Source organism: Parus major, chromosome 7, assembly GCF_001522545.3.
Source record: "Parus major isolate Abel chromosome 7, Parus_major1.1, whole genome shotgun sequence".
Taxonomy (NCBI): domain Eukaryota; kingdom Metazoa; phylum Chordata; class Aves; order Passeriformes; family Paridae; genus Parus; species Parus major.
This window is the reverse complement of record NC_031776.1, coordinates 5,929,130-5,945,423: the sequence shown is the minus strand read 5'-3', so window position 1 is coordinate 5,945,423 and position 16,294 is coordinate 5,929,130. Positions and strand designations below refer to the sequence as shown.

The window sequence follows — 16,294 nt, the reverse complement described above, 5'->3', positions numbered from 1 at the left end:
CTGGAGGGAATCCCTCCTGGGTTCCTGTGGGGAGGAGTGATCTATGCCAGATGGTAGAACCTGGCAATTGCTTTGCTTTCAGCCCGGTGTGTGCTGTGTTAATGCCATGCCCCAGGAGAAGGATGGAGGGGACAGCTGCTCATCTGCCATGGGCTGGCTGTGCCATGCCTCACTGAGCCTTGGGCTGGGAGAGGGGCAAGATGCTGACCTGGAGAGGGCTGGACACAGAGGGAAGAGGATCAAGGCAGGGGAGCAGGAGACTTTAGTGAGGGTCAGGGGATGATGTTATGCTGGCCAGCCTCAGAAGTGAAGACATTATGTCCTATACATCCACAGAAATGATTTCTTGGTCTGCTAAACTCAGGCAGTCTGAAAGTTACTGGAGTACAAAGGAAAATCTGAGAAAAAGTCCTACCCTTTATAGGCACAGGGGGTGTAAGATCTTTGTTTTTGAACCATATTCTGTTTTCCCCTGAGAGAAAAAACTTTTGTCTGTGTGCAGTTACACACTGCAGCTGGCTATTTTTGTGTTCAATAACAACTTTACTGTAGTGACTGCAAGCAGGAGTTGCCTCAAAGAAGCAGCCAGCAGGGAATCCTGCCCTTCCACTGCAAATGCATGGCTGAGGGTCAGCCACAGGCTTTCCCTCTGCTGCTGGACCTGGAGCTTGCAAATAGTGGCTTGGAAACTAACAGGGTTTATTACTTTTGTTAATGTTGCAGAGTTCAAGTTTCACCTTATGCCTTTGTTTTGGGAAGCCAAAACTTTACAAAATGGTGGCTAGAGGGCTATGTGCATGTAGTTTCAGAAAATGGAGTAGTTCAATATACATATAACTTCCAGCTAGTATCTCAGCAAAATGCCAAAACCAGACAAGAGAAATGAAGACCTTGAATTCACTGAAAACCTAATATTTGATATCTATTTTACTTTGTGAACCAAGATCATCAGAACCCTCAAAATTGTCCAAGATGCACTTCCCCTCAGACAAATGATCCTGTTGCTCCTAATCATTAGCAGGCAGATGGCAGGTGATCAAGATTTCATTATCAAAACACCAATTTTCTTTTGAGGTGAATAGATGACCATCTGTTCCTAACATTGTACCTAGGGGAACCTACAACTCTAGCTTGGTTGATTACAAAGTATAATAAGAACCTTCTCTTAAATTAATATACATATTGCATTCAATATATGTTAATAAAATTTTGCCAGCATTTTCAAAGAGTTGAGGAAAAACTAAATATCAAGTGGATCTTATCTTAAAGGTGATAATTTTGGGATATCTGAAGAAAACCCTCTTGTTTCTCAACTTTTCCTGTTAAGCTTAGAGGATTCTTCTTTTCTACAACAGGGGTAGGATGCAAAACATGAAAAGGCAGCAGAATTTTTCATTTATAAGAGTACTGGATATTTCAGTTCTGAATTTTGAAACCTTTCCTTACTTTGGAAGAAACTTTAATTTCCCTGTCACAAAGTTCTGTCTGACAGTGAAACGAGTGCTCTGATTTAAATACTCCAAGTACCAATTTCTGCAGCGTGCAGGTGTCTGGTAGAGTTTGGTCTTTGCACGTTTGGGAAAAAGAAATGCATTTCTTATCTGATTTCTTTTTAAAGAACTGAAGAATATGTAATTAAACCCACCTGTGTTAATTATGCCTTTTAAACAAACTGTCAATAAATCTAACCAGGGAAGAAAAAAAAATTCTGTGGTATTGCTTCCCATGAGTTTTATGACCTTCAGCAGCTGTGCAGAGAAAATGAGCATTCCCACTGCTGACCAGACAAGCAAGTGTGAGCCATTATAAATTCTGTTAAGCAGCAACTACTTAGATAATCAATATGCATATGCAGATGGGTCATAATTTTGGCATCTCTTGAGTGGTAGGAGTGTCACTGGGAGCATGGCAGGGAGTGGGAGTTAAGGAATTAAGATAGAAAACATCTGTAGAAACTCCATTAACTCCTATTCTCTCATATTAATGAAGTTACAAGGCAATAATTGCTGAACAGAGGAAAATGGAGGGAAAATTTAATAACATTTGTATTTTAAAATTGAAAATATTATTGAGTTGATTAAAAGTTGTGTTTGGTTTCCCTTACCTAATCCTTTCAATTTGTATAAAACCTTCTCAGTGTCATGTGGTTTTGTGCTTCTCAATGTTTTTGTTACTTCAGTTAAAATTTTTACCTCTTTTAGTATATGTAAATTAGTTAAAAAACCCTCCAAATACTATACCAAGAGAAGAAATCCCCCCCAATCCCCCAGATATTCCTGAAATAGCGACCAAATGTTTATGCACAGAAGCATATTTGTGCAATTTGTGCTACCCATCTCTGAGCTGGACTAGTGAAAAGGTAGTAATAATAACTTTCATAGCTTAGCACAAAATGCATCTGCAGCTGGCTCTACAAATCACTGTAAGATGGAAACCATAAGTCAAGAGTTTCTTAGAAGCCTGAAAAAAATCATGTATTTGTAGTCAGCCACTTAACTGACTTCATAATGATTTCCATGTGTGCAGGTGGTTAGGACTTGACAGCAAGTAATAGTTATATGATTGTCCTGGTGATGGAACCAGAGCTTGGGTACCAAAATTCATTACAGCTACGGTATTTTAAAAACTTGAGGGTATGAAAAAGCTATTTGATATAGAACATTTGAAATTCCCATGTCCGAGTTGTTAAAAAAAAAATAAAAAAAAATAATTTATGGGTCAAATAAATATTAGTGGCAAAATAACAAGTTCTTTATTTTGATCAATGTTCCTTGATGTGAATCCTAAATCACTGGGTCAGAGCAAAATGAGAAAGCAATGTAGGTGAGGTCTGCTAAGTCAGCTTGCTTAGCTGGTCTGTGTGATGTTGATAAAGTGGATGTAACCCTTAATTTTTCATTTGTGATTTTCTCCTTTTCAACGTTCACACAGAGCTTTGTTGGTGATTGTTGCCTCAGGCAGTGCCTGGGAAAATGGTACTTCAGTGGGATGCAGAAAAGATATGCCAGAGTGGTTTTGCCTTTCTTCCACAGGGTTGTTCTCTTGGCATGTGACACGTGTAGAGCAACTGGGCTCATTTTACCTTGTGTACAGCAATTAGAATCTAAACACAGTGTGCTTTCAGTAAGGAAAGAATAATATTAATCTGATGCTATGGTTGGGTGTAGCTTGCCAACAGAGAACCATGTCAGAACCATTAGAACAACCTCTACTCTACTTTGTTGGTAGCTATTTTGCAGTGTTAGCAGTGAATCCTTGCTCAGCAGGTCCCTTCAGCATTGCCATCCCCAGAAGCTGTGTCTGTGTGTCCTCAAGGCTGATCTCAGGTGATTTCTCACAGCAGATACAGGAGCTGTGCTGGTTTAAAGCTGTTTGCAGCCTTGTGTCCTGCCAGTCCATAACACATCCCCAGCTGCCCAAGGTGCTCCTGGCTCTCCCCACAATGGCTCGCTGTGTTCTGTGGAAGGAACAGAGCTCACCCAGCTCAGCTGAGAGGGAGAAACAAGGAACAATTTTCTTTTCAAATGATTCATTAGTAATTGTTTCCCTGTGTAAGCATCTCAGGGTGTCTTGACAGTAGAACTGACAAGCAGCTTACCTGCAAAAGAGAGATTGTCATCGGCTTTGCCAGGTGGAGTGAGCTAAAAATGACAGCTCCCTCAGCTGCCAGCACCAGATATTGTTATTCAGTAGAAAATTAGTTTAAAAATGCAGATGAAATTCTGCCTTTGCCAGCTGTAAAATAAATCATATACAATATTTACTCACAAGAGACAGAAATAATTCATTTGAAATCAATTTTTGCGTTTCTGTATTGAACTTCATACATTTTCCTATCAAAGGTTGCCTTGCTGTCTAATAAGCCAGCTAATTTTGAAAGAAAGGCTGAGCTTCAGGTGAATTATAATGATCAAGGGCTTTAGAATGCTTTAAGTCTTTAGTGAGCAATAATATTTTAACAGAAAGCTTGAGTAATACTCTAAAATTCAGGAAGTTCACAATTTCAGTGACACATTAGATGGTGCTAGCAGAGTATATGAAGTACTTGTTGTGTGTTAGGAGCACTGTTCTCACACTTGACACCATGGCACTCTGGGGGCACTTCTATTTAAATTCATGCAAATTAAAATCTCATTATATTTCCATCTGATAAGCACAGTCATTTTTTGTTGATGATCCTCATTGGCTAGTTATTCTAGATTACATCTAAATTTTATTCTGATCAGTTTTACCCAAATTGTGATAAAACTCTAAATATTTTTCCCGAGGTCCTATTTTTATAAAAGGTTCAAATTTTCTGTTTTTTCTAAATATGTGAAATAGAAGCATGAAGCAATTGTATTGAGGCAACCTAGATTAGAGATTGTAATAATTGCTCAAAAGACTGATGAGCTAGAAAAGCCAAATGCTCCCTGTGAGAGGAGTCATCACTAGGTGTCACTGGGAATTTGCCACAGAGCAAGGGGAAGTGCCAGAGAGAATGGAGACAGACATTTTTCTATTTACTGGAACAATAGTCTAATTATTTGGAAATCACACAGGAAAAATCCTCTTGTTTAGGTTTCCCTGAAGTTTTTGGAGCAAGAGATAGAGAGCAAGCTAAGTAATTTAAGTTCCTTAAACCCCACACAAAACAACAAAAGAAATCTGAACAAATCACAGACACCTGGTTTGTATCTGTTTGTCAGGATTCCTTTGCATCCTTTTAGTCATGCATTTAACATAAAGATTTCTTAGTATTTCTTCACTTGCTAGGCAAAAAATGGTTTATGGTTTGCTTCTTTTCAAAAAAACCCTTAATTTCAGGCAGACTTCTGTACTTCCAAATACAGTTTTTAGTTCCTTTAAATCTGATACTATTGATATACTGCACTGGCAAGTACTTATTTGCTCCTGGTATCTCATGGTTTGGCCAAGAACTTCACCTGAGAATGTGATTATTCTGGGGGGTTTTTATGTAATTTGGCATTTCCTGTGTAAATATAGAAAATATTTAGATTAAATCCCTTCCTTGTTTGCTGCTGTATAATTTGATTTTTAGATTATCATAGTCTGCATATTAGAGATACTTTAAAATATTACTTTATAATTAAGGAATAGATTGCAACTGGGAAAAAAGCTACCTACTAAGCCACTAGAGATGTTAATATTATATACTGGAAGAGTTTGTAACTTCATTAAACAAGTGCCCATCACATCTGCATGGGCTAGAGTTAAGAGATGATGCTCCCTACAGGAATTACTTAAATGGGAGACAACACAATTTTGAATTATCCTTGAACTGAAGAACTTAGGGACTAATACTCTATATGTAATTAGTGTGATCATAATTTAAAATATTTTAGCTCTTCAGATGTAAAAATCAGGTAAAAGTATTACTGGAAATGCATATTCAAGGGATGCAATAATCCTTATCCTTGTGTACAGCTTGGATGTAACAAGACCAAAAGAAATTGATTGATAAAACTCCTTAAGGTTTCTTTGTGATTTGTAATTTTATGGTCTAGGGACTTGGGGGAAGAAAAGGAAAAAGACTTTTTGGTGGACTATTGGAGAAACTTTTAAATTATATTTTTCTTTTTAATGTTTCTTTTGGCAAACATATTGTCAAATACTCTGTTAAATATTTGAAACAAGTAAATAAGTGATCAGCAACTCAGAAGAAACTTTTTTTAAGTTTTCTTGCAGATTTTGGTTGTAGTTTTCTTGCTTAGAACTTTTAGGTTTTTTAACCAACTGAATTGGTTAAAAGGGACTCAAGTGTTTTGGTTATTTCAATATCCCTGAAAGCTTTTAAATATGTCTTTTTTTCATTTTAATAGTACTGATTTTTTTCTTGCTGCAAAATCAATAACATAAATCTGAAATACATTAAGAGTATCAATTTAATGATTAAATTATTAAAGCATTCTAAATTGAAATGCAAATATGTAAAAATCTGAAGGAAATACAGTTTTTTGTGGTCTCTGTAAAAAAAAACCAACCATTGTTGGGCAGGAAGGGGTGCTTGGCTGCATCCGAGGATTTAGAGTTTAAAATTTCTGAAAACTGACCAAATAGCTTTGAATTCTTTATTAATATTGAGCTTCTTATTTTAGCTGTATTTTCAGCTCACTGAAGTGTATGTTTTCCTTGTGTTTTCCATGGCTTGCACTTTGCACATTTTATGAAAATTATCTTGAAATAAACTGGCTACCTTCCATGTGGATAAGGTAAAAATTGTTATAGGAGGGGTTTTTTGTTGCTGATTTCCATTAACACCTCCAAAAATATCATGTAATGGATTCTGCAACAGCACAGAATCAACAAAAAAAATAAAGCCCAGTGCAATATTTATAATCTGATTTCTAAAAAGCAGCCGTCAACTTTTCAATCCATTTATTGCAGTTTTCCTTGAATTATATGTAATGTGGTGAAATCTGCTTTCTAGGGTTTCCCAGCTGTTGATTGTTATTCACAAACACAAACATACACACACTCTCCTTTCCTTTAATTCAAAACAGACACTGATCAGATATTGAAATGCTGGAAATAAGACATTTTACATAATACCTCAGTATGAAGGATTTAAATGTACCTTAGCAAAGATTCCTGAAGTGTGATACAACCTGCTGGGTTGTTTGTTTGTTTTTGGTTTTTTTTTGCAGACATTTTTTAGTCTCTTAAATGGTGTTGTGTAGCCTTGAATTTATTATTTTTTTTATATTATTATTTTCAAGTAACCTTTGCTGCTTTAAAGGAAATGACAGCTGCTTCTGCCCATGTCCTGCAGAAATTGGGATGTACTTAAAGAGATGTACTCCAAGTGCTTGATGCAAAATGTGTCTTAAGATGCAGGGTGCTCTAGTGCCATGGCTCAATGACTGCAAAGGGGTTCTTTTCCATGGAACCCCAGTAGGAAAAGAGACAGCAGAGCTGCTGCTGCTGCTCATTTCCCTCCTTCTGCCTCTCATTTTGCTCATTCTCTATCTCTTTATTTGGCCTATGCAGAGCTGAAGCACACAGAGTACATTATCAGGCCAGGCATGACTGCACCAGGTACTGCTATGGGAATAGCAGTTGCTGTTGCAAGCGTCAAACATCTGCTCCTGGCCCTTCCAGGGATGGAGTATCCCAGATGTGTAGCACCATAATTTGCTCTACTGTATTGTTTCTTACCATCTGAACACCGGGATAGAGCTCTATTTTCCTTTTACAATTTCAGAGTCAATATTTTAAAACATTATTGAGAGCTATTTTGAGCTTTTTGCAAGTGGCAATTTTTTTTCCATAAGCATTTCTGAGAATCAGTTGGTGGAGTCCTAACAGAACCCAGCACTTCTTTCTCAGGCCAAAGGACCCTTAGTACAAGTGATTTAAAATCCACCTTCCATTGATAACTTCTGGATGAACTGAAGCAGTATAATCAATAGTTTCTTCTCACTATGAAGCACTGAGGGTAAATTTTCCAAGCCAAGAGTGAGATTTGGGTGCATGTATATAATTCCAGGCACAGGTGGTGCTGTGGCAGAAATTGCACTCAGAGTGCTTTGCCTACTTCGTGTAAAAATTTGGTTAATGGGGACATAATTTAAAACTGATACTCTTTTCTCTAGCTACGCCCTCACATCCAAGGTCATTACCTCAAAAAATTACTAAATGAGACCTTTAGGTGCTATGCATACTTGTTGAACTCAGTCAAGTTACCCAAGCATGGAATTTGATCCTAAACATGAAAGTGGACATGTCTTCCTCCTTGTGTTTTGTGTCTTCTTGTTCCCCAGAACATGTGTGTGCGATACTCACAGCCACAGCAACAGCACCAGGTAGCAACATCTACACTGAATTTGGCAGAACAGGTTTTAGCAATGACTCCTGTGGATAGGAACTGATGTTTCAGGGCAATTCAAGTGGGGATTTGGTAGTTTGAGACCCAGTGCATGAGGTGTCTAGCCTGAATTTTGTATTCTTCTTCTTTCAGAGACCCTCTGTGTCTCTGGTAGTGGCACTGGAATTTTCTGGGAGACTGGGTGCTCTTCACACACTTCCAGGGTGATCTTCCAGGGCAATCAGTGTAGTTTCAATCCAGTGTATTATGCTAATACAGGTGGAATAAATCTATTCTTTAAGGGAATGAGGGAAATAACCTGTTTCATGATTCTCTTTCCATCTTGTTCTTATGGGATCCACATGTCTGCCTGAAACAAACCTTCATAATGACAGGGCAACTTCTCCTGGTCTCAGTTTGGACTGTCAATGGTCATCTATAGTGATAAACAAAAATCTCTTGCTGAGCATGAAGTAAAAACTGAGTATCTAGGGAAAGAATTTAAATTTCATACATTTGTTATTACTCCATATGAAAGTTGGAATTAGTTTTTTTTTTTCTGTTTGTTTTGTTTTCTGTAAGGTGTTTTAAAAGTGTTATCCATAATAAAATATTAACATTCTCTTTGTATCCTCTTTGTTGAAATATTTATAGGTAATCTTACCCTTAGTGAATTTCAATTAAAATTTAATTATCTTTGTGCAACCAAGGAAACCGTATTGATTAACATAGCAGGCTGGCATCTTAGTATTTCACTGTAATAAAATCAGTATCTTTACAGCAATCCACTTAGTATTGCATGTATTTTGTTATTTAGTAAATTGTGAATGTGGGACTTAAGTGACAGAGCAGAGCAGTTAAAGTGAGCAGCAAACTGACAGTAACACTGCTGCTCTCTGACAGTTCCAGAAGAAATCTGAAGCAATTTAACCATTGTAATTCCCTTGGCTTCAGAGCCTTGGACCCTGGGGTTCTGTGTGCTCCATCTGTAGATTGTGGAGTATGAGACATTAAAATAATGGTGGTGGTTTTTAAAACCAGTTGTAAATTGTATGCAGGAAGTGTGCAATAAGCCTGCTCCATGTGAAGCAATGCTGGCTCAGCTTTTGGTTCTGTAGCTGGTAACTGTGACCACCAGACCCTGGGAATGTGGGAAACTCTGGAGTCAGAGGATTGCAGTAACTGATCCAGATCTTGTGTGCAGAAATGGTTTCATTATCTCACTGCATTTATTGACTACAAATTATTTCCCTTCTTCATGACTACACAGATGCACACACACACGTTATAACCTTTCCTCAGATGTAGCCTGGCACAGAGTGACCTTTGGACAAAGCACCTTAGGACATGCCTAGCTAACCACAGGAGTTATCCCCATTAACATCAGTGGTTCTGCCAATAAAAATAAAGTTAGACACAAGGGGTTATGTACTTCTCAAGGCTGAGTCTTAGCTTTTTGTAGCATTACCTAGTCCAAGTCTTATGGTGTGCTGTAACTTCATTCATAGGAGATAATGTACTGAAAGAATAATAGCAGTTGTACTTGCTACAACAAATATAACATTCCAAGAGCAGAGAAGAGGTTGCATTGTTCCATGCCAACAGGAAATAATTCTGTCTTTTTTAAATGGAGAAATATCCCTACTCTGTGTCTACTTGCATATGCATAATTGCTTCTAATTTCTAGTTGGTAAAATGGCATTTAATGAACACTTTAACTACAGAAATCAAAGATAATCCATTTTAAATTGAAAGTATTACTGGAATGCTAATTTATTGTCTACTCTATGTGAACAAATAATAATTTCTTATCTTATGAAACCTTTATGAGAGAGCACTGAAGGATTTAAACAGGAGAAAAATTTATTGTGCCTCACTGGGAGGAGACTTCAGTATTTTGTCTTGAGCTCTTAAAACTTCAGTTTCATAAGTTTGTGCACAGCTGAAAACAGCTGGTGCAATGGATTGGTTGGTTTAGTGTAACAGAAGCCAGAATTTTTCACATTAGTGGGGCACAAGATTTTAGAGAGAAATTTTGCTAAGCACTAACATTCTTTATCAAAATGCTTCTCCCCTACATTGGCTGTTAGAGTGGTTCTGAACAGCGAGCATAGCGTAAACTTTGGGCTCTAGGCCCACTTTGGGGCATTCAGATTTTAAGGATGAGGGGAAGAAGAGAGGTTTCTTAAGTCTCCTCTGTTTTTTGGACTTTATCAGCTGGCTGGGAGGCAGGTGGTGCAGAGAGCTGGATGAAGCCCTGCTGCACTCCACGAGATGCAGGGGTAGCTTCAGTCCCAGGGCTCTGGCACTTGGAGACACTGCCAGAGTTTGCTTTTGCTTTTTCTCACTGGGGCAATCAGGCACAATCATCAATGGGCTTTAATTTCTGATACAAACCCATTAACAATGGAAAACCCAGTTAGCAAAAATAACCCTGAGCTCTTGATTAAGGTGGCAACCATAAGGAAGTGGAACAATAATTTTACTGGTGAATTTCTCTCTAATCTCCACTGCACTAATTATCAATCACTGTGCTCTATTTCAGATCGCATTCTGCAGTCCTGATTTAGGTAAGAATACCATCAGAACCAAAGCACAATCTAAAATAATATTTGAAGGGCAAGTCTGAGGCTTAGTTGGCTTAATCTTGAATTTTCCTGCCTCAACTTTCAAGTATTTTTCAGTCATGTAGGAGAGATAAGAAATGTTGATGTATGGGGGCATAGAGAGAAAAAGTAAAGTGATTATGGTTTTGTGATGTACACTGTAAAATGGAATTTAATTTTCCTCTGAAAGGAAGTCTTTAGCATCTTTTTAAAATTATTGCTGGTTCATGCTTTGTGTTTCTACTTGATAGTAACCTTTAGATCAGCAGGCTTTGAATGTGAAGAGCTTCTATATCCTATTATAAAAAAAAAGCACTTTCAAAAATTTAACAGACAGACTTTTCAAAGAGAAGGGGGGTAGACTCTAAGAGAAGTTATGGTGTGGACTTGTTTTCCTAAGCACAGTTTCCCTCCTAGGAGGAGGAAGGAGGTTTGCAGTAGTCAGGGGATGAGTGATCACAGTGTGAAACTAACTTTGAGGGCCATTACACACAGCTTTTTGTTGTTCTCTAACATCCTGATTCTCTCTGAGACCACAGTGAAGCTGCAAAAACAGAAGCAGTAAGAGGAGCTATAAGCTTTGGAACAGGTGAGTTGAATTATTTTCCTTTGCTTGGAAAGTCTTAACCAGAACTGAACACAGACAAAAGCTGAGCAGCTTTCATCCATCCTTTCTCACAGTAAAAACCCCAACCAACAACAAAATACAACAAAAAGTGTTGCACGTGCATGTCTAAAAAATGTAACTTTTTAATAGAATTGGATGTATTTGTAACTATTTTCCTCAGAAAAAAAGCCAAATAAGCTTACATTTTATTTTTCTAATCATATATCATCCTGTTTTATCTTTCAAAGAGACCTGGTTTACTATTTCATTTCATTGATGCCCATGAGAGCAGATATAACTGGAGGATGTTCCCACATCTGGCTTGCTTGAAAGCTTATCCTAGAAATGTTAAATAAGTTTGTATATATATTAAAGGCCAAATACAGCAACATTGAAAACTATAGCATTGTCTGGTAACATTGATAGGAAGTTTTGGAAATAGTGTTTGGAGCAGGGAAAAAAAAATGAGGTAAAATATGTCCATTGTTCATCAGATTTGCAGCAGCTGGAATCCAGTGTAATGGAAAACAGGATTCTCCAGAGAAAATAAACAATAATTTGTTTATTTGCAGTAATTTCTATAATGCTAAGTGAAGTTTGTGTCAAACTTCAGTAAATGTCCTGAACAAATGTCCTGCGTGTACGTCCTGAACTTGATTTCCTTGCTTTCCTTTATTCTCACCTATTAAATACCTTAAAATTAATCTTAATTTTGGATCACTTCATCTCAAACATTACAAGGGAATTGTTCTGCCCGTGTGGGACAATGATCATGGTAAAGATCTTTTCAAATCTGTTCAAATGCTGCTTTTCTCAGCAGGGAGAGACTTGGATGATTTTGGACTTGTCAGATGTGCTTTGGAGTAGTGTCATGTTTTATTTTAAGATATCACCATTAATAATTATTGAGTTCCACTCAGAAATGAATGTAGGAGGGGGAAGAGACATTTGCTATTTATCCAGAAAAAGACCTGTGTCAGGTTTGGATGGAGGTCTAGAGTTCCTGCAGCAGACCCTCCTGCAATTACCAATTCCAGAGGCCTTACAGCCTTTTCAGGGAGATTTTTCTCTAGCAACATGAGAGGGGGAAAAAAGACAATTATTTCTTGAAAAAATGCTCTTCAATTCATGCAGTGTTACTTTCTCCTCTCAATATTGTGTATCTTAATGCCTTGCTCTTCCTGTCTCCGTTGGGCCACCCTCTTAAAGCATTTCCAAAAGAGCTAGCTGAGTAACTGTATGTTTAATTTCCCAGATCAAATGTTTAATCTGCAATCAGTGCTCAGTTTCTCAAATCAAATGCAGTATGTATTCAAGCAGGAGTTCTGTAACAGTAATACTGCTCTCTCAGACAAGAGGGACTCACAAATTCTGGATAACCATGGAATTCTGAATATGCTTTCTGTAACAGTCCTACTGGGTTGAGCTGAAGTAGATGCTTCTGTGGGGGAGAAAAATCAAAGGAAACTTTTAAGCCAGAGAAATGGGAAATCATTGCTTAGCAGGCAAGTCTCTGATTCTTCTGCAGCTGCCACTTCTCCCAGCAGAGAGGGCAGGGGGGACGATGCTCATGGCAGAAACACAGCGCTTGTTCTGAGTCACTGAGCTAAGTGGTTTGGCCCTTGTGCCCACCACAGCTTCTGTGGGAACAAATAATTGTTCCAGGGTTGGGCTTGCTATTAATAATATTGTAATGATGCACTTACGTCTCCATGTGGAATGCATTGTGCTTAAACTGAGGAAATGTTTGGAATCTTCAGCTTGTGGCTACAGAGGATGGATCAAGCAGTCCCTCCTCGAAGGAAACTCGTGCAAAATCATTTCATTTTGCCTTCTAGTGGATGACAGGTCTGCACAGAATGAGCTGTCAAGGGAAGTAACTTCATAAAGTGCTCTTGAACTGCTTGCAATTACCTGACCATATTCTACCATTAATTAAGTTCTCAGGTCACTATAGCACAGAAAGAAATGAAAATTAAAAAAACAACCAGAACAAAATATGAAACTTTCTTTGTGTAAGTTTTTTCCTGATGAAATCTGTACTTCTGCAGAAATAATATTGGAATTAAACAAGTGGTTATTGGGAGCTCCGCTTTGTTCCTACAAATAAATAAACACACAACTTGTGTTGCAGCTCTGCACAGGCTCAAGAAGTAAAAGATAAAACATAGAGACTTAACAAAAACCCCAAAAAAGTTTTTTTATGTACCATGACCTGGCCTTTTGCAAGATAATTGCCATGGTAAGCACTGAGCATGTGGCATGTGGTATGTGGCCATAGCAGGGGTTTCTCAGAGCTGTATTTTTATTTCAGCTTGCTTTTCCACAGACTCTCTACATCAAACAATTAAACATTTGAAGTTTCAGTGTTTACAGCATCTGAGCAAACCTTTGTGGAGTAATTTGAAATAGAAATAAAGGGAAAATAGGCTGGTTTACTGGAAAGCAAAAATTAAAAAATGTACTCTAGGTGTTGCTTTCCCTCTCCTTAAGCAGAACCTGAAATCACCCAGAGCCTTCACAGCTCTTTCCATCTTAATGGACCACTTCAGACCATTTTCACTGTCCTCTCTTTTGTGCTGTCCTCTGAAATGATAAGATTGAAGGAGCACTAACCAGTGGGTTTTGTGGAACCACCTATTTATTTGCTTCAGAATTAAAGAGATCCTGAGACCCTTTTTGAAGTCTTGGAAAGTTAACAGTAAGTATCACAAGGAAGAATATTTCCATTCTGTTTATTTTTTTGGCTATCTATCAGAAAGGACAAGTGGAATATACCTGAAGGGGCTTGTAGCAGAAACATGAATAAAATGCTGTGGCCTCTTTGACTTCACTCCAGATGTTTAGGCCTCTAGATATTTTGCCACTTTTAAAGGAAGATCAAAGGAGATTCAGAGAATGAGGCGATCATCCCCTGCTGATTTTAATTAACAATCCTTTTGCTCTTCTTTATTCTTGAAAGTCTTTTGTAATTTTCATAACTTTTGCTTTGTATATAACAGATGGTGGAATAAATAATTTGGTGTTTTGATTTTTTTTTTTTAATGTTGTGTAAGTCCAGTTCAACATTTCTGTGTATTTCCTTAGCAACTGCTGTAAAAAATACATGCAATACTGGAGGATTTGCTGCCATTCTTGTTGGTTTAGATAACTTCTCCACTGCCTAATGCATGAAATCAAATTTCTGCTTACTTATATCTAAAAACAGATTTAATAAAACACATCAAATTTACTGATCTGACCTCTTCATTTGCACATTTGTATTTATTTTTTTTTGAGGGTGTTAATCCTTCAGTGCCATCTTTCCTGATCCATGTGCAATACCTCTGAAGTTTAACCCTTAGCAATGACTGATTAATTTTAAAATTCTGCCTTCCTCTTGACACCTATTAAAAAAAAATCCTCTTTTTTTTTCTTTTATTCCTTTTGCCATCACTAAGATTTCATTTTTCTATCTCTTTTTTCCCTAGGAAATCTACAATATATGGTCTTGTTCATTCTTGTTTGCCAAATGCAGACCCTTGTTTTAGGTTTGTATCTTCTCATACAGCATCATTTGGTTCTGTTTTGCCCACCTCAACACTAAAGGAATGCACAATTTGTTTTTGAATACCATTTGTGATGTTTTTCATTGTTTTCACAATTTGTCTTTATTAATTCATTACATTCACAAACTAGTCATTTGTTTCAGTAATTTGGCTTTTTTGCACCCTGGTCCTTGCATTTCTCCATTTCTGAAGGGGGAGCATGGATATAATTCCAGTTGTAAGTAGTTTCTCCTTAATTTAAAGTTGCAGACACCACTTCTAAGGAACAAATCCGTTTTTTCAGTATTTGCTTTTGACTTCAAATGTGTTCTCTGTGCCTTCTTTTGATGTAACCTTTTTCTCACTTTTCTCCCCAAAACTTATTTAAGATATTTCACCTTTGAACATCATCTACAGTCATAATTTTTTTTTTCAGATGCCCTGCTGTTTTCTTCCATTTCTTAAATAGACACTTTAATTGTAAAGATTCAACACTACTTTGATTGCCTTATCAAAAAAACCTATTAATAGGTCTGTGGTTCCCTGTGCAAATTATTTTTGTCATTTTATCCTGGAGATTGAGGTTGTTTTCTGCCTGATCATTTATAGGCATATTTCTGATACCAGCACATAACAGAAAAATAAATAGGAAATAACTGCTTCATCCACCAAGGTTGACTACTGCTTATTATTCCTTTGAGAGCCTTATTCTATTTCCTTTGAAAATAAATCCTCATAATAAAATTACCGTACATAAAAAAGACATGAGAGTACATGTTGCTTTCAGGAAAACACAATGTTTGAGCTCTGTAGACAATGTGAAGGTGATTTAGGTTTTTAAGTGATGGAAGGTTTAAGAAAACAACTGTGGTTTATTTTCTATAGGAGGTGTCTTGATAACAAATTTGCACTTCTCAGTGCAAAGGAATCTTGATGTGCTTCTCTTTAGGCCAAATGGCAAGAAAGGTATTTTAATCTTCTGAGAATTCTGCATTAACTGACACCATCTTTCACATAAAAAAAAAATGGTTGCATAGGTCCTTGAGTAATATTTCCTAGTAGGAAAGAGTTTGGGACTATGTTCTGCACTGTGCATTAAGTGCTAAGTTATTTTAGCTGGTATTAAGGAAATATTTATATTTATTTTGTGACTACTTTTATATAAAGACCCAAAAAACCCCAAAACATGAGCAAATAAGTGAAAGGGAACAGTGGTGGAAAGACTTGCATTAGTTCAGATGGATTTTTATACTACCCAAATAATTGCACTCTGACGAGGAGCTGTCAATCTGAAGAAAAGATGAACATAGGTCTCTTCAGCTGGAAATGTGTACTTGTTTCCTCCCTGTTAGAGTTGCACATTTTCTTGATTTCTGTGCTCAGACTGAAGAATAATCATTCTGTTTGGAAGAACAAAGCTTTATAGCACGAAGATAACTGCTTGTCCACGAAGCTGTGGAAGCAATGGCTCATTAGGAGAAGCACCTTGGCTGGACTCTGCTTATAAGCCTTCCTATTGATGGATTTGGGGACAGACTAAAGAGAAGTCAAGCCAATGTCTGGTGGAAAAAAAAGAGACTTTTAATCTAAAGATGTATTAAAATATAATTTTAATTAACAAGGATTCTGGTAAAGGTGTTTAAATGAAATTCTCAGCCCTTGTTAGATTGTTGATTTTGCAGCTAAAAAGCCAGGAGGAAGACATTTATTAAGCACCTACTTATATAGGAATATGGCTAAGACAGAG

At 37.2% G+C, this 16,294-nt stretch overlaps 1 long non-coding RNA gene across 1 annotated transcript in view; it reads left to right on the top strand.

The window, feature by feature from the left end:
• Nucleotides 1-14,261, top strand: part of LOC107207821 — a 32,053-nt gene extending 17,792 nt beyond the window's left edge. Inside the window, exon 2 of the long non-coding RNA XR_001522961.1 lies at nt 10,353-14,261. This is a non-coding gene — a long non-coding RNA (uncharacterized LOC107207821). The remainder of the gene's footprint in view (nt 1-10,352) is intronic.
• Nucleotides 14,262-16,294: the final 2,033 nt, after the last annotated feature.